Source organism: Tenrec ecaudatus, chromosome 5 (genome assembly GCF_050624435.1).
Source record: "Tenrec ecaudatus isolate mTenEca1 chromosome 5, mTenEca1.hap1, whole genome shotgun sequence".
NCBI classification, from domain to species: Eukaryota; Metazoa; Chordata; class Mammalia; order Afrosoricida; family Tenrecidae; genus Tenrec; species Tenrec ecaudatus.
In genome coordinates this window covers 147,628,869-147,650,683 of record NC_134534.1, presented here as the reverse complement: position 1 = coordinate 147,650,683, position 21,815 = coordinate 147,628,869, and the positions used below count along the sequence as shown (strand labels likewise).

The 21,815-nt window shown below is 44.4% G+C and overlaps 1 protein-coding gene across 2 annotated transcripts in view; it reads right to left on the bottom strand.

Annotated features, from left to right (window-relative positions):
• ATG7 (autophagy related 7) overlaps nucleotides 1–12,691 on the bottom strand; it is a 273,741-nt gene extending 261,050 nt beyond the window's left edge. Inside the window, exon 1 of one of the 2 annotated variants that reach the window (XM_075550029.1) lies at nucleotides 12,631–12,691. The gene's annotated coding sequence lies outside the window, so the exon portion shown is untranslated. The remainder of the gene's footprint in view (nucleotides 1–12,630) is intronic. The other variant, XM_075550030.1, reaches the window with a different exon arrangement.
• Between the last annotated feature and the right edge of the window lie 9,124 nt (nucleotides 12,692–21,815).

The window sequence follows — 21,815 nt, the reverse complement described above, 5'->3', positions numbered from 1 at the left end:
ATCCGTATCCCAATGCAGAGCTTCAGCTTGTGTGAGGTCATCATAGATGCTGTCCTTACTGAAATCGCCGTCATCACCATCACTGCTGTGATTTTCATACAAAGCGCAGTCTTCACTGCCATTCAGAGCATTACTAATACTACATTTCTGGAAGGCACGTCGCACCATGTCTTCTGGAATGTCTTCCCATGCATCATGAACCCACTTTGCTACTAACTCTATGTCAGGCTTCATGAGATTTCCTCCTTTTGTTAGTCGGGCTTGACCAGATGACATCCATTCATGCCACTGGCCCATGTATAAGCCGAACCCCAAGTTATGCACAAGTAGATACGGTAGGTTATAAGATACTGATTCACTGAGGACCCGACATTTTACCCTGTCTACCAGAAATTTCCCATTATAGAAGCATACCCACAATACCACCCATTTACATGGAACCCCTCCCTTAGCTGTGGCCTCTTGTGCAGTACACAGTCTGCACGTCTGTATACGGCAACCCTGGATAATCACAAAAGGCTAGTGCAAGATCTCCGAGAACAAATCATGACACAGAACCGCATCACTGCCTTAGTCGGGATTCACAGACCCAGGAGATAAGCAGAACTGGAGCTCAGAGAAGTCTCTGACAAGGCTTCTCCTGATAAGTTAGTAAATAAAATGAGGAACACCCACCAGGATATGGACATAATTAGAGGGATTAAGAGCTAATAAAATAGTCTTACCCAAAGGGACTTGACTAAGGAATGAATTGATATTAATATAAAAGGAATAATAGTGCTTTCTGTTTGGTCTTTGGTCCTGTCCAGTTTACATTTGTCTACTAATTCATTCACTTCTCTATAAATGAGTACTCACTCACCCATCAGCATTCATGAATTATTTTCCTCTATTACCTGTAAGTTACTAAATGCAGTCCATGTAACCTAGAGGCTTACAGCAGGAGGAACAGATGCATAAACAAATATTCATATACTCAGTAAAGTACTCCTATTACATTTTGCCAGGACTTGGATAACAATATTGAAGGTTTCGTCTCAATCTTACAAATGACAAAAAACTGAACAGCCTTCAAATCACATTTTAGAAAGAAAATGTTTCAGAAATGATGATGGCAACAAATGTACAAATGTGCTTGACACAATGGATGGATGGATGGATTGTGATAAGAATTGTATGAGGCCCCAATAAAATGGTTTTTTTGTTTAAATAAAAAGGTTCTGATCTCCTGTAACGACAGGTCAATGTTAACAAGATTAAAAGCTTTATAGAAATAAATGGAGGAATATCAAAAATAGACTTTAGGGCCAGGACATGGCGTCCCAACAGACTCGACTGGAAAATACTCCTAAAGGTCAACAAACAGTCCTTGAACTAACTACAAGCTTTTCTTTCTTGTTGCAATTTTTTTTTGTCATTGGCTTGTTGTTGCTGTTGCGGTTGTTTTATTTTATTTTGTTGTTTGGTTTTGCTCTGTCTTGTTTTTGTGCATGTTATTATCTCCACAGGTCTGTCTAAATAAGATAGGCTGGATGAACAATCTGGAGGAGAATACAATGAGACCAACAGTTCAGGGGGGACATGGGAGAGGGGGAGGTGGGGGTAAAGGTAGTGGGGTTAACAAACCCAGGGACAAGGGAACAAGTGATCCAAAACAGTGGTGAGGAGGGTGTAGGAGGCCTGGTAGGATGTAATCAAGGGTAATATAACCGAGAGGAATTACTGAAACCCAAATGAAGACTGAGCATGATAGTGGGACAAAAGGAAAGTCAACGGAAATAGAGGAAAGAGCTAGAGGTCTAAATAAAGGCATGTACATATGTAAATATATTTATATATGACGGTAGGGAAATAGAGCTATGTGCATATATTTATAGGTTTAGTATTAAGGTAGCAGATGGATATTGGACCTCCACTCAAGTACTCCCTCAATGCAAGAATACTTGGTTCTATTAAACTGGTATTCTATGATGCTCACCTTCCCGACACAATTGATGAAGACATAGCAGGTGAATAAGCAAATGTGGTGAAGAAAACTGATGGTGCTCGGCTATCAAAAGATATAGCATCTGGGGTCTTAAAGGCTTGAAGGTAAACAAGCCACCAGCTAGCTCAGAAGCAACAAAGTCCACATGGAAGAAGCACACCAGCTTGTGTGACCACGGGGTGTCGAAGGGATCAGGTATCAGGCATCATCAGAACAAAAAATCATATCATTTTGAATGAGGGGGAGTGTGGCGTGGGGACCCAAAGCCCATCTGTAGGCAACTGGACATTCCCCTTATGGAAGGGTCACGGGGAGGAGATGAGCCAATCAGGGTGCAGTGTAGGAATGATGAAACATACAACTTTCCTCTAGTTCCTAAATGCTTCCTCCCCCACCACTATCATGATCCCAATTCTGCCTTGAATATCTGGCTAGATCAGAGGATATACACTGGTACAGATAGGGACTGGAAACACAGAGAATCCAGGGTGGATGATCCCTTCAGGACCAGTGGTGAGAGTGGTGATACCAGGAGGGTAGAGGGAGGGTGGGGTGGAAAGGGAGAACCGACTGCAAGGATCTACATATAACCTCCTCCCTGTGGAACAGACAGCAGAGGAGAGAGTAAAGGGAGACGTAGGACGGTGCAAGATGTGACAAAATAATGATTTATAAATTACCAAGGGTTCATGAAGGAAGGAGGAGCGTGGAGGGAGGGGGAAAATGAGGAGCTGATACCAGGGGCTTAAGCAGAGAGCGGATATTTTGAGGATGATGAGGGAAATGAATGTACAAGTGTGCTTTACACAATTGATGTATGTATATGTATGGATTGTGAAAAGAGTTGTATGAGCCCCTAATAAAATGATTAAAAAACAAAACAAACAAAAAAGAAATGGAAAGCTGTAAATCCGGATTCCAAACAAACAACTGCACAAAACTGCAGTTTGTTAAACTAGAGACTGGGAAGGGCATGGACTCATAAACCAGAGAGACCGGAATTCAAATCCAGCTTCTGCTACTTTCTAGCTGCACAGTCTTGGGTAAGTTACTGCACTTCTCTGAACTTTTTTTATTTTTAGGGGGGATGGCACTTAATCCACAAATCACATGATTCAGTAGTTCAATCATATCGAGAAGGGTTGTACAATCGTTACCACAATCAATTTAGAACACTTTGTTTTTTTACCAGGGTCAAATCACTTTTTAAATAAGTTGTATAATCACCAGTTCTAATGCTCCCTCCCCCTCCCATATACATTGTCTGCTCCCTCCGTATCTCCTACCCTCCAGCCCTACCTCCCCTATAAACCCTTGCATCAGTTCTTATCTCTCTGTATCTACGCCGGTGCTTCACAAACTGGAAAACCCAACAGAAACAATCAAACACAGAAACAAAATAAAGTGGTAAGGATAACATAATAATGTAAAGATAAAAATACAAATAGTAAGAAAGAAAAGGCCATAGAGAATATTTGAAAGGCCAAGGAAGAAACTTTTGTCACTGAACTAACAAGAAATACTTGCAACTAGAATTTCAGGTTGCATCAAGAGGGAAGTCAACTGACCAAGTATCCAGTTCAATCCAGCATAATCACCACTCCAAGGGTCCCTATCTGATGGTAAAGCTGTTCTAGACCCTTGCCTGTGGATAGTGGGGATCTGCCAGTGGCTTACTCTGACCTGATACTCTGCAGATGGGTTTTGGGCTCCCACTGTCCTCCATAGGCTTCTACACATTGGGTGTCCACACTTTGTGAGTCTCTCTCTTCATCTGTGAGACATGTCCCCACATGCCATGCAGTTATTTCGAGGATTCTATTAAAAGTGAATGTATGTGGCACACAGGAAGCATGCAAAAAGTGAGGCTATATTATCACCAAAATATGTGGTTTCTACTGAGTTATTCCTTTAAGAAACATTTATATTATCTATTTATTCCCTCTGCTGTATTTCAGGATTCACTGGAAAGGCTATGGCTGTTATTGGCTGCCATACAGTTGGCCCCTGATTCACGTTGAGTCCATGTACAATGGAATGAAATGCTGCCCAGTCTTTCACTAGCCCCATGATTGGCAGGGATGAGGTGGTTGTGACCCCCAAGTTTTCTCTGGCTGATTTTTAATAGCTTTCTAGGCTTTTCTTCCTATTTCACCTGTAAGTCTGCCAGTCCCACTGAAAGCTACATAGAATCATAGCAACACACATGCTTCTCTTGCTTTGGAGGAATCAAACCTAGGGCTCCCTCATGGAGGGCAGAGAGAATTCCACCACTGAACCACCACAGCCCAATTAAAGAAGCTGTGATGCCTGCCTTTAGGGACCAACAGTTTGTAGGGTAAGGCAGCCATATGATAAGCCATGGAGCTGTATTGTACAGAACATCTGCAGTGGAGAAAGGCATTCCATTGTCTGGGAAACAGAAGTGAGCGCTGGGCTGCTAGAGGCCAAGCACCCAGCTTGGTGCTCATAAAGAATACAGGCAGGGAGTGAGACCGCCTGAAGGAAGGCGCATGGAGAGGAAATGCATCTAGAAAGATTCAGGAAGTCGGCTCTGTATGGTGCGGACTGCCAGGCCTGGGAGGGAGAGCCAGGAAGGATGGTGTGAGAGGCTGGCTCCCAGGGCTCTACTTCTGCTTGATTCACTGGAAGGAGGGACGGTGGGTGAGATGAAGCATGGAAAAGAAGCATGGGCTTGAAGGGGAAACGCCGAGAAGCTTGATTTTAGACTGGCTGAGTTTGTTGTTGGCCTTCAGGAGAGAGATCCAGCCTTGAGCCACCATGCTGAGGCTCACAGGAACATGAATCAACACGGAAGCCACAGTGAAGAAAAGCACAGAGAGCAGAGCCCTGAAGACAGTGGCACTGAGGAGACAAAGGAGAAGAGCCCACAATGGAGCCTACAGGAGGAAAGGGCCAGAGAAACAAGGGTTGGTTTCATAAATGAAAGAATATAAGCAGCAGCGTGTGATATGCCGAGAAGTCAGGAAAACAGACAAGGAAACGTGCTCATGAGTGTTGGTAATGTAGAGGCCTGCTGACCTGGGGAGCAGTTTGGGTAGTGTAGAGGAAGCTTTCAGTCCATGGTGACTTAAAAAAGTGGAGATGGCAACTACAGACAACCCCCCAGAACAGAAGCTGGGAATGAGTGATGGGGGACGCCAGTGATTAATCGGAGGGGCTTTGTTTACACCACATTGAAAGGAAACTGAGGATCCTAGAAGGGAGACGTTGGTGAAACAGGAAAGAAAAGGAACAGGTGATGGAAACAGGTTCCTAAAGAAAGGGAGGAGATGGGATCTGAAGCGCAAAGAGGAAATTAGCCTGCTCCAGACAAACACTGTTTCTTTCACAGAATGAGATAAAAAGACACAATGAAAGAGTCAGCTGCAGATCAGTTTGTAAATAATAAAAGTTGAGGAGCCCTAACCAATGGAGTAAAGGACAAGGGAGTTTGAGGAGAGGGAGGCACACCTGGACGTTCCACAGGAAGACAGGCTGCCCGAGAACACACTGAGTCACTGAGCAGCTCGGAGGTCCTGCTGGCCTATCAGGTAACAAGACACTGAGAACCTGATGTGCCCCTGATGAAGCTGGGGGAGCCTTAGACTACTACAACCTACAGTCCACCCCCCATTGTCAGACATCCAAGGGAAGAGACTTCCCTAAACGCGCACACTAAAAGAGTGAGCACATCTGAGGTAGTTTATTGTGCCAACCTGGCCAATAAACACATGTGGGTTAATTGAAGGTCGGAGAGATAAATGGATCAGTGAGCCTTGCCTTTCTAGTTCTCGGGTCTCTTGCTTTGTGATGGTGGGACCAGGGTGCAGCTGCCTTAGCCAGTTCCCTGCTTCAGCTGGCAAGGCTCACTTCCTGCAAGACATCCCTGAGAAGCCACATGGACCTACCCCGATGCAGCCCTGGGTGCTGGAGCAGCCGTGTGGAGACCCCTGCCAGCACTGAGGTGCTTACACGTTCACTGACTCGGCTTTCCTCCTGCAGTTGGTGTCATTGTGTGTGTTTTATGAGATGGAGGAGAACTTTGTGGATTGGTGTCGGACATATGGGCTAACGTTGGACTTTTGGGTTTGGGCAGCACTGGGTTGGGATGTTTTCTTGATGTGCACTTACCCTTCATATAAAACTCTCTTATACATATGAATTTCTGTGGATTTGTTTCTCTAAAGTACCCAGACGAACACAACATCCAAAGGGTAATACCCAGGACAAAGAAGGCAGGAGGAAGTCCCAAAGGTGATCATTTTGGGCTGGAATGAGAGCTCGTGAACAAGCCTGTAACCAAGTTCTAATTGTTGCTGTAGTTGCCATGAGTGGCCTTGCTGGGCAACCCCATGGGCCCTCCCCACGAATGGTTTTGGATCAATCTTCTAAAGTGATCCAGAGGGTTTGCCTGGCTGATTTTTCAGATGTAGATCACCAAGCCTTTGCTCCTGGTTCATTGTAGACAGGAAACTGCTGAAACCCGTCAAGAATACTGCAACACACACGAGCCTCCGGTGTCAGAGGGGCGGTAGCTGTGCTTGAGGGGCACTGGCTGGAAACAGGCCTCGGGTCTCCCACGTGTGGTTGTTAGGTGTCCTCCAGCTGTTTCCAATTCAGGGTGACTCCAGGCACAACAGCTGGCAGCGCTGTCCAGTCCTGCCCCAGCCTCACCATGCCTATTTCAGAGCCCAGTGCTGTCGTCGCTCTGTCAATAAATCTCCAAAAGGGTCTTCCTCTTTGTCACTGACCATCTACTTTACCAAGCAGGAACACGAGACAACATCTTGCTGTCCTCGCTTCTAAGGAGAAATCTAGACAGATCTGCTCATTCTTTTGGCAGTCTATGGTACTTTCTTCTTTTTTTTTTTTTTTAGTCCATGGTATGTTCAATATTCTTCACTGGTACCATAATTCAAATGCATTGGTTCTTCTTTGGTCTTCCTTATTCTTTGTCCAACTTTCACATGCATATGAGGCAACTGAAGTGTCTTGGCTGGTGCTTGCACCAGGCGCACCTTTGAAGCGGTTTTGTGCAGATTTACTGAATGCATTTCAACATTTGATCTCTTGACTGCTATGCCCACATAGAAGGCAAACTAAAGGAGCCCCTGTTTATCCTCCCTTGACTACATAATCAAGCCTTAATTACACTGGAGAAAGGGGAAGACTGGGGAGGTACAGAAAGGAGGAGGAAAGACTCGGCAAGGCATTTACTTCTATGGCTATGAGTCGAGAACACAGGCCAATTAGGCTTCCAAAGAAAATCTCAGAAGTAGTAGTCAAGAGTTAAGCAATCAGCGTCCACTAATCAAAGAGGTGTAATTGCTTATACCACCTACACAGTGAATTAATCTTTTCCCATATCCTGATTCCTGTCTCCCCACGTTACCCAAACTTCACCGTATCCAGCAAATTCCCTCTCCTCTGTGTCTCAAATCCACCCAGCCCTCTTGATCCCCACAGCTACTGGGGATCATTCAGGCCTCGAGCTGAATTACTGCAACAGTGTGCACCCTGCTGGTCTTGCCCAGCTCAACGGATACTGCTGCCTGGGTCACTTTAAACAAAGACTAGCGCGTACCACGCCTCTTAAAAATTTGACGGTGCACCACTTTACAAAGAAAGCCCAACCTTCTTAGCATATTAAACTGTTAGGCTTTTTGAGGAGTGTTTACTATGTACTAGTACCAAGTAGTTAAGATAGCAATCATGCCCTTCAATGAAAGCAATACTGAGAGAAATTCACTACAACCTAACACAGGCAGTGTCACAGGCAGGTCACAAATCTTCACCAGTGGTAGAGTACACAGATTTAGATTCCAGTCTGTGCTCTTGATCACTTCATGCCTTTCCACTGTCACCTCTTATTCTACAACTCTTCACTCCAGCTCTGTGGACTACTTGAACCTCATGCCCTCGCCTACAGCCTTGTGCTGATGTCACTCCTACTATATGAAAAATCAAACTCTTCTCTTTTCACTTGGCAATTCCTATTCGTTGTTGTTGTTGGTGGTGTTGTGTGCTAGTAGCCTGGTTCTGACTTGTTGAGACCCTATGTACAACAGACACATCCCATCCTCACAATGTTTGAGGCCACTGGTACAGCCTCTGTTTTGATCTATCTCATCGAAAGACTAGGTTGCTGACTTCACCAAGCATGATGTCCTCCTCCAGGGACTAGATCCTCCTGGCAGCATGCCATCCTTGCTCCTACGCAGCATTCTGGTTGTACTTCTTCCAAGACAGATTTGTTCCCTTTTTTAGCACATTCAGGTATACTCAATATTCTTAGCTAACACTCATAATTCAAAGGCATCGAGTCCGTTTTCCTTACTCATTTCCTAGCGTTGACACTACCTTGCTGTGAATGGCACAACTCACACAATAATGTCACTTCATGCACAGCTTGGGAAGCACCCATGCATTGACAACTCTTGCTTCATAAATGTCTTGTAGGCTGCAGCCTCCACTTTGTTCTAATTACAAACTTCTTAATGGTCTTGTCTTTGAGCACGCAGTGGGCACTGTTTGTCCAGCGAATAGGCTGCACTTGGCCATGACCCTTTGGGGCATGACTATTGTTTCTCCTTTTCTTTGTTATCTCAGAAGTGAGGACTTGAAAGAGCAATACGTTGGTCAATTTGGCTGCTGCTTCCACAGGCATTGATTATGGATTCAAGTAAAATGACATCCTGGAAAGCTTAAATCTTTTCTCCATTTGCATGATGCTACGTACCAATACACTTGTGAGGATTTTTAATCTATATTGAGGTGTAATCCATACTGAAGACTATATAGTCTTTGATCTTCATCAGTGTTTCGAATCTTTTTTGCTTTCAGCAAGTAGGGTTGTTCATTTGCATATCATAGGTTTTAAATGAGCCTTCATCCAATCCTGATGCCATGTTCTTATTCAGATAGTGCAGCTTTTCAAACTATTTGCTCAGCAGAACACTGAAAAGTTATGATGGAAGGTAACAACCCTGATGCACAACTTTTAAACCACTCAGCATCTTCTTGTCCTATTGGAATAACTGGTGCTTGATCTACATACAGGTTCTTTATGCGCACAACAATGCATTCTTAAATTTCCATTCTGCACGATTCATAGTTCATTATGATCCACAAAAGGCTAATACTTTTACATAGTCAATAAAACACAAGTAAGCATCATTGTTGAAGAACAAAGATCCCTTTGAGGACTAAGATACACCTGACCCGAGCCATGGTATTCTCAATCACCTCATATGCATGTAGAAACTACATAATGAATAAGGAAGACTGTAGAAGAATTAAAATGTTTGAATTATAGTGTTCATAAAGAATACTGAAAGTACCATGGACTTCCAGAAGAACAAATATGTCTGCAAAGAAGTACATCCAGAATGCTTCTCGGAAGCAATGATGGCAAGACTTCATCTTATAGACTTTGGACATGTTAGCAGGGGAGACTGGAAATGGCATCATGATTGGTAGAGGGTAAGAGATGAAGAGAAAGACCCCAAGGAAATGTAATGACACAGTGGCTGCAGCAGCAGAGGCAAATCTGACAATTGTGGGGATGGCACAGGGCCAGGCAGTGCTTTATTTTGTTGTAAACAGGGTCACTATGATTAGGACAGGCTGATATCTTTCTGATATTCTGCTTTCAACCACGATCCATCTGACATCTGCAATCTTCTGAATCTGGCATGAATTCTTGGGAACTCCTCTCCTTTTGATGTATCACGACTGTTTTAAAATTATTTTTGGCAAAATTTTACTTAAGTGTGCTATTAATGATATTGGTATAATTTCTGCAGTCTCCTGAAATGATTGTTTACTAGTTCTTTTTGGTACAGTGACTATATTCATCTTCTTCTGGTGATTCCTATGCCATTCCATATTTTAACCACCGAACCCTTCAATATTTCAACTGGAGGCATGAATTTTTTTTCTTCAGCTCTTGCAACTTAAGGAATGCTGAGTGAGTTCTTCCCTTTTGGTTTTCTAACTCCAGGCTTTGCACATTTCATTGCAATACTCTGCCTTCTCTAGCTGTTCTTTGAAAGTGTCCACCCAGCTCATTTACTTCATCATTCCTTTTGATTATTTTAGCTTCTCCATGTTCAAGAGCAGGATTCAGAATCTTTTTCTGACATCCAGTTTGGTCTTTTCACCTTTTAGAACTTAATAAAAGAGCAGCTCCTCACCTTCTTGGATGCTTCAGCCTGAATTATGGGCACCTTTCAATTCTCCTCTAGAAAATGCCCATAAGAGCAACTCCTTGAGTACAGGAATGTTACACATGTTTGTATTTCAGATTGCAATACAGTGCCAGGCATACAAGAGTAGCTCAATAGATACTTGCAAAGGGGCTTCAAAAAGTTCGTGGAAAAAGATGGAATGAAGATACTGGAAAATTCCCAGGAACTTTTAGAAGCTCCTGCTTATGTATCTTCTCTATTATGAGCAGCTGTCTGGGAACAGAAAAGGAACCTGTGGTTACACAATGGAGAACACAATATTTGGCCCCTTAAGATTTCAAAATCATACCACAGGAGCAGGAAGGAGTTGGCCAATATTTTAAAAAGAAGAAGAAAAACAAGAATGTGGGGGTGGGTGGGTGATGTTCTGGGCAGCCACGAACAACAGGAGTACATAAACAAAGGGCTGTAGGTAAGTCAGAAACTGCAACTGCAAGCAATTTAACAAGACTGAGGCACAAGGCTGGGGAGTGGAAGGAAATTCAGGCAGGATGAGCCCTCAGTCCGCCTTTTTCATCAAACATTCAAGTGTTAGCCCAAAGCTCACCTCCTCAGAGACTTCCCTGAGAGATAGCTCTCTGCTCCCCACTACTCAACATGCTATTGTATTTTTTTTCTTCTTAGGCCCTATTAGGATCTGAAACATCTACCACCCTTTAAATATATTGTTCACTGATGATCCCACCACTACTACCTTCATCAAAAAGTACTCGGTGGAAACAAAATCCTTAATTTACTGCTATAACACCAGTCTACAACATTTATGTGCCTGGCACACAGAAGGCACAAAAAGTTTTATTCATTTATTCAACAACTAGTTTATTGCCTATCACATATTAGACACTGTTTTACATGCTGGGGATACGTTGTTGTTGTTAGGTGCCATCTAGTTGGCTCCAACCCATAGCAACCTTAGGCACAACAGACGGAAACACTGCACAGTCCTGGGCCCTCCTCACAGTTGTTCCTATGCCTGAGCCCACGGATGCAGCCACTGTGCCCATCCATCTTGTTGAGAGTTTTCTCTTTCTTTAATACCCCTCCACTTTACAAAGCATGATGCCCTTCTCCAGGGACTGGTCTCTTCTGACAATATGTCCAGTTGTAAGATGAAGTTTTGCCATCCTTGCCTCTAAGAAGCACTCGGGCCTTACTTCTTCCAGTACAGTTTGTCATTTAACAGTCTATGGTACTTTGTTGAGGACATAGCAATAAATGAAACAAAATTCTGTCCTTGTGGAGTTTACTGTGGGTAGCTTAGTTATATGTGGTTAAGATGCGACGACCTGCTTCTGAGATTTACAGCCTTGCAAAGTCCTATTCTGTCCTATAGAGTTGCTATGAGTCTGGCAACACGCGACAGTGGTTTTTCAGTTTGTTTTTCCTGGTTTAGCCTGGTTTAAGGAGAGAAGGTAAGAAGAGGAAGACAAACTAGCAGCTTTCAAAGATGTGCAGGACAACTAGGTGGGAGATTCCAATAGCCTCCGTGAGGAACAATGAGCTATTACTGGATAACAGCTTTCAGCTCAACATATAATTTTTAAAAAGCCAGAGTTTGAGGGAGACCAAACAAGAGCAACCAGATATAGTGAGCCCACTGGTGTTGTGGAAATTCAATCAAGAGGCAGGGGTGTCATATACTGACAAGCAGAGATAAGCCTAACTTAAGTTAAACAGTGTTCTTTTCAAAAACTGAATTAGCTGCCAATGTTAAAAAACCCAGATTGAATGTGCACTCCCTTACGACTTCCTTTCTCACACACATATTGAAGCTCTAGCTTCATTTCTCCAATATTCTATTAGAATTGGGCTTATAAAACTCGGTTCGGTCCAAATAAATTTTATGATAGAGCTAACATCGAACTTCTCTTAGACCTGCCGTTTGCTTACCATATGTGACCGATTCCTGATGGTCATTTAGCGTACAATCTCTGGACCAAATCCAAGAACCTCAGAGCTCTCGTTTCGCAAATGACGAGGGAGCACCCCCATTTCACAGAAGAGAAAAGAGAGGTTTGCTCTAGCGAAAGAGACGTGCCAACATGGCCCACACATCAGGGTTAAACAAGCATGAGCCCCAGGTGCCACATCACCTGGGTGCCCACCCCGGGGATTCCATGCCAAAAGACTGGAGGACTCGTTGAGGAAATTAGCAGGAGCTTCCCAGTCAGAAAACTCCGGGCTGAACCAGCCCGAGGGGACCCGGCTGGGGAGCAAGGGTGACAGCGGTAACGTATAACTCCCCGCCGATGGGAGGACCGCCCGGCGGAGGGCGGTCGAAATCCCGCCGCAAACGTCACCCTCACCGCCGAGCTCCCTTCTTCCCGCCAAACCTCCCCAACCCACCCGCAGGCCCCCTGACGACTCCCCAAGTAGCCACGGCTCACTTACCGCCTCTCAACTTCCGGCAACCGCGGCGGCGTCCGCAGTGCGCGCGCCGATGACGTATTGGCCCCGCCCCCGCCTGTCCGGAAAGGGATGCGCATGCGCGTACGGAGCCTGCGGCGCTCTGGGCAAAGGAGCCCCTGGTCCTGGGTTTGATCATTAATGGGAGGCACTTGAGGGTTGGGTCAGGGGGGCCTCTGGAGGTGAGCAAGGTCACTGGGTGAGAGCCATCAGAGAGTAACTTTTTGCCTTATGAGAAGTGACCATGTGACTATTTAAGAAAGAAAGAAAAAAATCCCTTTTTTTTTAAATTTTAGAAAATGACAGGAATGATCATCCTTCCTATTTTCCTGGAGATAAAAGCTCAGACATGCGAGGGGACCAGTAGGGAGGGAGGCAGTACAGAGACAGGAGTTTTCATCAAAACTGGTAAAAAGACAATGGAAGGCTTCAGTGACCAACCAACTTGCTCTTCCTAAAACAGCCATAATTCTCATAGCTTACCACTATTTTTTTTTTTTAATATCTGTTGGGGCACTGAGACTACTCCCCAGTCGACATAACCTTGTGTAATGCTGTAATTTCCACAATGACCGCCTCAGAAGTTATACCTGAAGCCCAGTAGCACAACTAGGTCAGCAATTGAAAACCACCAGCTGATCTGGGGGAGGAATATGGGGATTTCTACTCCACTAAAGATCAAGATTTTTCAGCCTTCAGTACTGATTACAACTCAATGTAAAGAAGGGAAAAAGAAAAAACTTCACTGCTATCAAGCCAATTACAACTCATAACAATCCAACAGGACAGTAGAACTGCCCCTGGCAGTCTCTCTCTCTCTCACCCTCTCAGTCTCTCACTCACTCACTCACTCACTCACTCACTCACTCACTCACTCACTCACTCACTCACTCACTCTCTCACTCACTCACTCACTCAGTCTCTCACTCATTCACTCAGTCTCTCACTCACTCTCTCACTCACTCACTCTCTCATGCAGTCAGTCACTCACTCACTCTCTCACTCACTCACTCACTCACTCACTCACTCACTCACTCACTCTCTCATGCAGTCACTCACTCACAAAAAAGAAAAAAATAATAAAATTTAAAAAAAGAACTGCCCTTGTAGGTTTCTGAGTCTGAAAATCTATGGGAGTAGAAAGCCCGATCTTTCTTCTGAGGAGCAGTTGGTTTTGAACTGCTGACCTCACAGTTAGCAGCCCAATGAGTAACCCACTACACCTCCAGTGCTCCTTATGTTGTCACATATTGCTAATGCCATGGACTCAATTGTCATATATACCTCATATATTGCCCATAGTGACCGTTCTTCCCTTCCTGAACACATATGTATCTTGAGCCCTGTCCTCCTGGGAATCATTTCATCACAGTTAGTATCAGTTATAATCAGATTTGGAATGTACAGGAAGACTCAGCATTACTACAGGTAACTTTAGAGCAAAAGAATTTTGTTCAGGAAATAAAAAACCTCTGGAAATGTCGCCAGACAAATTTGGACATTTGGAAGTGAGATGTCCGACAAGCCATTTCCTGGCCAAGAATTATAATAACCACCACCCTAATACATATTCATGACAATGCCTTGAGAATGTTTTACATATCAATAATCCTCTCAGTTCACTTCCCGGTAGTGTATTTTATAAAATTGCAGACTCCTCTCTCCTGTTTTTGAGATTGCTTTTTTTTTGGGTGGGGGGCGGTAGGCTTGCTCCTTGCTTGACCCTCTGAAGTAGTTTTGATATAGTCATGTCCTCTCAGTTGTGCATTGCCTGGGCCTGGACAAATTTTGTAAGCTCTTCTATCTAACAATGTACATGCCCCAATCATGGTCCTGTTCCTACCTCTGCAGTTCCACCCGTAAGTGAGATGTTACCAATCATGAATTTGAGTCAGTTCCCCTGTTCCCTGCTCTATTTATCTAGTGCCTGGCTGTGAATCCTTGAATACCATTTTGACCTCGTGCTTATGGCCTCCCTCACCCAGATGATGTGTCTTTGTCTGGGCCTTTTAAAAATTAATACATGGTCTCCTTTCATTGTATCTGAGACTAGGGGCTCTTTTGCACCCAAAACAGGGCAAATGAAATTGCCACAGAAGCTTAATTGGCAGCATAGCAATGTATCAGTTACAGTTAGGACTCGGTAACAGGACCGTGATGGGGCCACACACGGTATGTTAAGGAAAAAGAGTCCAGGACCCTCTGACCAAGACAGATCATGCAACCCCAGCACAGTGATCTCCATCAAGAACATACCCAGGCAAGCCCCTAATGGAAACTGTGCCTCTCTGGGTAGGGGACTAGGGGTGAAGGTGGAGGTGGAGGTAATCCACTTTCCAATGCACTCTACCTGAGGGCAAGACTGTTCACGTCCTTGGTTAATGGTTAGAAGGAATTCAATCAAGCTTTAGTCATTGGGAACTCTGTAAATGGATTTAGAGCTACACTGCTATCTCTAACCTTCTACAAACCAGGGGTTCAGAAAGGAACCTCTGATATATGGTTAGTATCTTCACCATCGGTGCTGAAAATACAATATGTAGTTAACACTGGAAATAATAGTTTGGAATTTGGTCTGTTGAGATTCAGTTTGTTAAAGGGACTCATCACTTTCTCTATGGTTTAAAAAAAAACTCCTTTTCTACCTGTTCTTCCAGTAAAGAGTTGGCATCTCAGAAACCCGCATGGCCAGTTTTACCCTGTCCTATAGGGCTGCCATGAATCAGAATCAACTTGATGGCAGTGAATTTGGTTTTTGAATTTGGGGTCCTTTGTAGAACCTGTTAACTAGAGGTTCTGATGCAGGAAAGGAAGAGGGGGTCATTTAGATAATCCATGGAGCCCCCAACGTTGGAGAGTGTGGGTCTGCCAGCCAGCAGAATAATGAAGATGTGCCAGGGACACGTGCTGCTCCAGAAACAGCCTCAAAGGAATGTGAAGAGCCCACTGCGACCTCTCAGCACCGCCACCAGCTCTGCCTGCCTACTTCTGCTTCCGTTACATGCTTGCTAGCCACTGGCCAGCCAATCCCCAACAGCCCTGTGTGAGCAATCCCTTCCCAATAAAGTCCTCAAGACTCCAGGTGCTGGATTCAGTCTCTGGATACAAATCCATTGAGCCTCATGTTTACACAATGAAGTTCTTCCTTTTTATATCACTTTATTGGAGGCTCTTACAGCTTTTATCACAATCCATACATCCACCCATTGTGTCAAGCACATTTGTACATATGTTGCCATCATTTTCAAAACATTTGCTTTCTCCTTGAGCCCTTGGTTTCAGGTCATTTCCCCCCTTCCCCACCCTCCCTTCCTCATGAACCCTTGGTAATTTATTAAATTTTTTTCATGTCTTACACTGTCCACTGTCTCCCTTCATCCACTTTTCTATTGTTCATACCCCTGGGAGGGGATGATATGTCAATCATTGTGATCAGTTACCCCTTTCTCCACCCACCTTACCCTTACCCTCCTGGTTTCGCTACTCTCATTATTGGTCTTGAGGGGTTTATCTGTCCTGGCTTCCCTGTATTTAGAACTCTTATCTGTACCAGTGTACATGCTCTGGTCGAGCCGATTTGTAAGGTAGAACTGGAGTCATGATAGTGGTGGGGGGAGCATTAAAGGACTAGAGGAATGTGTGTTTCGTTGGTGCTATACTGCACTCTGACTGGCTTGTCTCTTCCTTGTGCCCCTTCTGTGAGGGGATGTCCAATTGTCTACAGATGGACTTTGGGTCTTGTGTTAGTCTGGGTGGACTAGAGAAACAAACCCATGGACACACATATGTGTATAAGAAAGAGGTTTATATACAAGAGCAATTGAACATGGAGAAAACATCCCAGCCCAGTCCAGATCAAGTCCATAAATCCGATATTAGCCCATATTTCTGATATCAATCTATAAGTCCTCTTCAGACTCATGAAGCACATGCAATAACACTGAATGCAGAAGATCACAGGCCAGTGGGTAGAAAGTCTTTGGATCCAGTGGCATTGGAAACATCTCAGCACTGGCTCTGTGGCTTCTCAGCCTTCCGAGGTCTGGTTGCATACATGTGGCTTGTGTTCTGCAGTGTCTCCCAGGGAGTAGCAGAGACAGAGAGGTGTCAAGGCAGAAATACCAGATTTCCCAGAGTTCTCAGGAGGCCATGGCCACAGAAGTCTCATTGGCTACCTCCAGATTCACAGCCTAGACTCCACCCCTATACTCTTACTCCTTAAATTGACACCAGATTAGGTGACTGCCACAGGTCCCCACTCCCCCCTCATTCACAATGATATAATTTTTTGTTCTGGGTCTTTGATTCTTCCTTTTGTTATACTCTTCCTGCCCCGCTTGGCAAGTTGTGGGCAACTCCCTCAAGGCAACTCTGGTAACAAAAATATCAATTGATGGTCTGAAAATACCTTGGGAAAATATGAACTGTTTCCTGTGCCCCTCCCTCTGTTTTGTCCCATTGCTTGAGAGTCCTGTAGAGGACTTGTAAAGAGCCGTGAATTATCTCGGGGCTATTGCAAAGCCTGCTTCTCCTCACACGGTGCAAGGTGTATCATGTGCTGGACGTGGACCGAGTTTTCAATGCAGTTTGGAGGCAGAAACCTGTTTCCTTCTCTCTCTGCTCACAGGACGAAAACTTAACATTTCACACACCAGCATGGTCTGTGTCTTTTTGGCTAAGGCAGTGCCAGGCTTTCCTGGATCCCTTGACAGCGGCAACACAACGAGTACGATAAACTTCTCCATCTGGCTTATATAACCTGTTCTTAAAGTGACCCTGATGGGACTCTATGTTATTGCTAGGTGCCATTGTGCCAATTTCACCTCAGAAAAACCCTGTGAACCACAGGAAAAACCCTGTTCAGTCCTGTGCCACCCCCACAATTGTTCTTCTTCTATTTTTAAAATCATTTTATTGGGGACTCATACAACTCTTATCACAATCCATCCATCCATTGTGTCAAGCACATTTGTACATTTGTTGCCAACCTCATTCTCAAAACATTTACTTTCTACTTGAGCCCTTGGTATCAGCTTCTCATTTTCCTCTCCCTCCCCAATCCCCCTCTCCCTCATGAACACTTAATAATTTATAAATTATTATTATTTTGTCATATCTTACACTGTCTGACGTCTCCCTTCACCCACTTTTCTGTTATCCATCCCACAGGGAGGGGGTTATATGTAGATTCCTGTAATCAGTTCCCCCTTTCCAACCCATCCTCCCTCCACCCTTCCAGTATCACCACTCACACCACTGGTCCTAAAGGGATCATCCATCCTGGATTCCTTGTATTTCCAGTTCCTATCTGTACCAGTGTACATCCTCTGGTTCACCCAGATTTGTAAGGTAGAATTGGGATCATGATAGTTGGGGCAGGAAGCATTTAGGAACTAGAGGAAAGTTGTATGTTTCATTGTTGCTACATCGCGCCCTGACTGCCTTGTCTCCTCCCTGAGACACTTCTGTAGTGGGAGGGAGGGGGGCAGTTGCCTACAGATGGGCTTTGGGTCCCCACTCTGCACACCCCATCATTCACAATGATATTATTTGTTTTTTGATGCCTGATACCTGATCCCTTCAACACCTCATGATCGCACAGGCTGGTGTGCTTCTTCCATGTGGGCTTTGTTGCTTCTCAGCTAGGTAACCACTTGTTTATCTCCAAGCCTTTAAGACCCCAGATGCTATATCTTTTGATAGTCGGTCACCATCAGTTTTCTTTACCACATTTTCTTATGCACCCTCTTTGTCTGCAGCAATAGTGTCAGGAAGGTGAGCATCATGGAATGCCAGTTTAATAGAACAGAGTGTTCTTGCAATGAGGGAGTACTTGAATAGAGGCCCAATATCTATCTGCAACCTTAATACTAAGCCTATAAATATATGCACATAGATCTTTGTCCCTATCATCACATATAAACATATTTACATATGTACATGCCTGTATTTAGACCTCTATAAATGTCCTTTGCTTCCTAGTTCTTTCCTCTATTTCCTTTTACTTTCCTCTTGTCCACTATCATGCTCAGCCTTCATTTGGGTTCAGTAATTCCTCTCAGTTACATAGAGCTTGATTAAGCCCTACCAGGCCTCCTACACCCTCCTTGCTGATTTTTGTTCCTTTGTCCCTGGGTTTGTTAACACCACTTCCTTTCCCCTGCCTCCCCCTTTCCCATGTCCTCCCAGAATGTGGGTCCCATTGTTTTCTCCTCCAGATTGTTTATCTAGGCTATCTTTATCTGGCTAGATCTGCATAGATAATAATATGTACAAAAACAAGACAGAGGAAAACAAAGAAACAAAAGAAAACAAAACAACAAATCAATGACACACAAAAAAGAAAAGCCTGTAAATAGCTCAAGGTCTGTTTGCTTACCTTCAGGAGTGCTTTCCAGTCCAGTCTGATGGGGTGCCATGCCCTGGCCCCAAAGTCTATTTTTGGTATTCCCTTGGGACTTCCTTGCTCTGTTGCACCTCTGTTTTGATGCATGCTCTTAGTGTTTTGCCTCGGTGTGGTGGGATCATATTGGGTGAAATTCCCACACTGTGTCTCCATTGTTGTCCCCTGTCAGGCTATGAGTCAGTGAGGGATGTCATGTCTCATAGTGGGGCCGGCCATATGGTCCTCTGAGCAGGGATATCTTCTTCAAGGCTTGGTGGGCCAGGGTGTGCTCCACTCTCTCTTCCTCCCCCTTCATTTGCTCCTGTGTGCTCTGAACAGACATGTCCCTCTCCCTGAGCTGCTTCAGTGCTGTCCTCTGAAGTGATTTCTTCCAGGGGGGTGGGGGTGGGGGGGGAGGATGGAGTAGGGAGACAATGGTTCTTATGTTTGAACCCACCAATGCAGCCACTGTGTCTATCCAGTTTGTCAAAGGTCTTCCTCTTTTTCACAGCTCCATGAACTTAATAAGCATAATGTCCTTTTCTAGGGCCTGGTCTCTCCTGAAAGCACACACCCAAAGTACATACATGAGATGAAGTCTTGGCAGCTTTGCCTCTCAGGAGCATTCTGGCTGTGCTTTTCGGGACAGATTCCTTTATTCTTTTGGCAGCCCAGGGTGCTTTCAGTATTCTTCACTGAAATACAAAGGCATTGATTCTTCTTCAGTCTTCTTCAGTGTGTGTCAGGGGAAGCCAGCCCCTAACACATCATTATAGGTCCGGTAGGCGCAATTGTACAGCAATAATAAGTAAAGATCATAGTAAAGTTATAGAGAGCATGAGAGATAGAAGTGAAGTATTGAAATAAGTGGAGTCAGACACGATTCATAGTAGTATGCTCACCTCAGCCCCGCCTGATGGTCCACGTGGAGGGAGAGAGAGTTATTTAATGCTAGCCCAGGCTTTTTAACTTCTCTGGGGACATGCAAGTCCCCTAATAACAGGTGAGGACATACATCACAGGAAGGGGTTGTCTTATAGGTAATACAGTAATGAGAGGGGGTGGTCTAGGGACATACACGTAATAGGAAGAGGAGGGATTGGGGGTATACATGTGACAAGATGGGCGGACCCTAGATTCAAGATGGCGGTCTAACCTTGGTCATCCTTGGGCAGGTTTGACCTCTCTGGGGTCTCCTACAAGGAAACAGACAACTACTATCCTTATCAGAAGGGAGTGGGCCCTATTTGTTGTGGGATAAACAGTGTTGACTACTTGCTCTAGATGGTTGATAGCTCTCAGGGGGAATAACCCCTGGCCTACTTCTGATGACCTCCAAGTGTAGTCATTCCCAAGCAGCTGTCTCTCATATATTTGGGGGAGACAGCTTGGGAGAAATCCTTCTGTATCCCACAAGTGTGCAGCTTTCACGTGGATATGAGGCAATTGGAAACACTTGGCTTCAGTCCAGCACACCTTAGTCCACTTTGAAGTGCACTTGTGCTTGGTGCCCTTTGATGTCTTGGCTACTTCAGTTTTTCTCCATTTGCCATGATATTGCCTACTGGTCCAGTTGTGAGCACTTTGACTTTCTTTACGGTGAGTTAGGAGCCCTGGTCGCACAGTGGATTACAAGTTGGCCAGCTAACCACAAGGTCAGCAGTCTGAAACCACCAGCTGCTCTGACAGAAAAGACAAGGACGTACGAGAGCCTTGGAAACCCACAGGGGCAGTTCCTGTCCTACAGGGCCTCTGTGATTCAGAGTTGACTTGAGAGCAGTTAGTGTGGAGGTTTTTTGGTTTGATTGTTTTGATTTTTTTTTATGGTGGTGGGGTTAATTACATGGAGTTGTAATGCAGACTGAAGGCTGCAGTCCTTAATCTTCACCAGAAAGTGTTTCAAGTCCTCCTCACTTTCAGCAAGCAAGGTGTGTCATCTGCATACCTCAAATAGTTAATAAGCCATCCTCCAATCCCAATATCGCATTTTCTTCATATAATCCAACTTCTCTGATTATTTGCTCAGCATATAGCTTAAGTAAATATGGTAAGAGGATACGACCCTGGTGCACATTTTTCTTGATTTTAAACCAGGCAGTATTCTCTTGTTCTGTTCACACAACTGCCCCTTGATCCACGTACAAGTTCTCTGTCAGCACCATGAAGTGCTCTGGAATTCCCATTCTTCTCAAGGCTCGTCTGTCAGTGTATCACGCTATGTAACGTGTCTTATTTGTTGCACTGATGCGGGAAGCTCTGTCAGTGGAGTTTCAAATACCAGCAGGGTTAGCCTAAGACAGGTTTCAAAGATTCCAGATGAAGAACAGGCTGTGAAGAAGGAATAGGCTAAACATTCCGAGGAATTAGCCACTGTAAACTTTACAGCTAGAATGGAAACATTGTCCTTCGAGATATATGTTATATTTGTGTTATCGCGATTTTAGATATGAAAAAAATCCACAGCAACAGCAATTTCAAGTATATTCCTGACAACTTCCAGAATCCTGATTTCTGGATCCAGCTGGAGGGGGCCTGTTAGGATCCATAGGATTAAGTAAATTCCAAGCTAAGCCGTCAAAGCTTCATCATGCTGACAGATTTGATAGGAATCCAACTGGGGTTGGCTTGATCCACCCAGGCCATTTGCCCTTCAGTATCTGTTTTTTTAAACTCAAATCTTGAAGAAACAACTGGTTTTCTAAAAGCTACTTTTGAGTCAAACAAGGGTAATACCATTTTGCCTTGGGCATTGTATTCCTTCAAAGAATTCAGACACTTTTGGGAA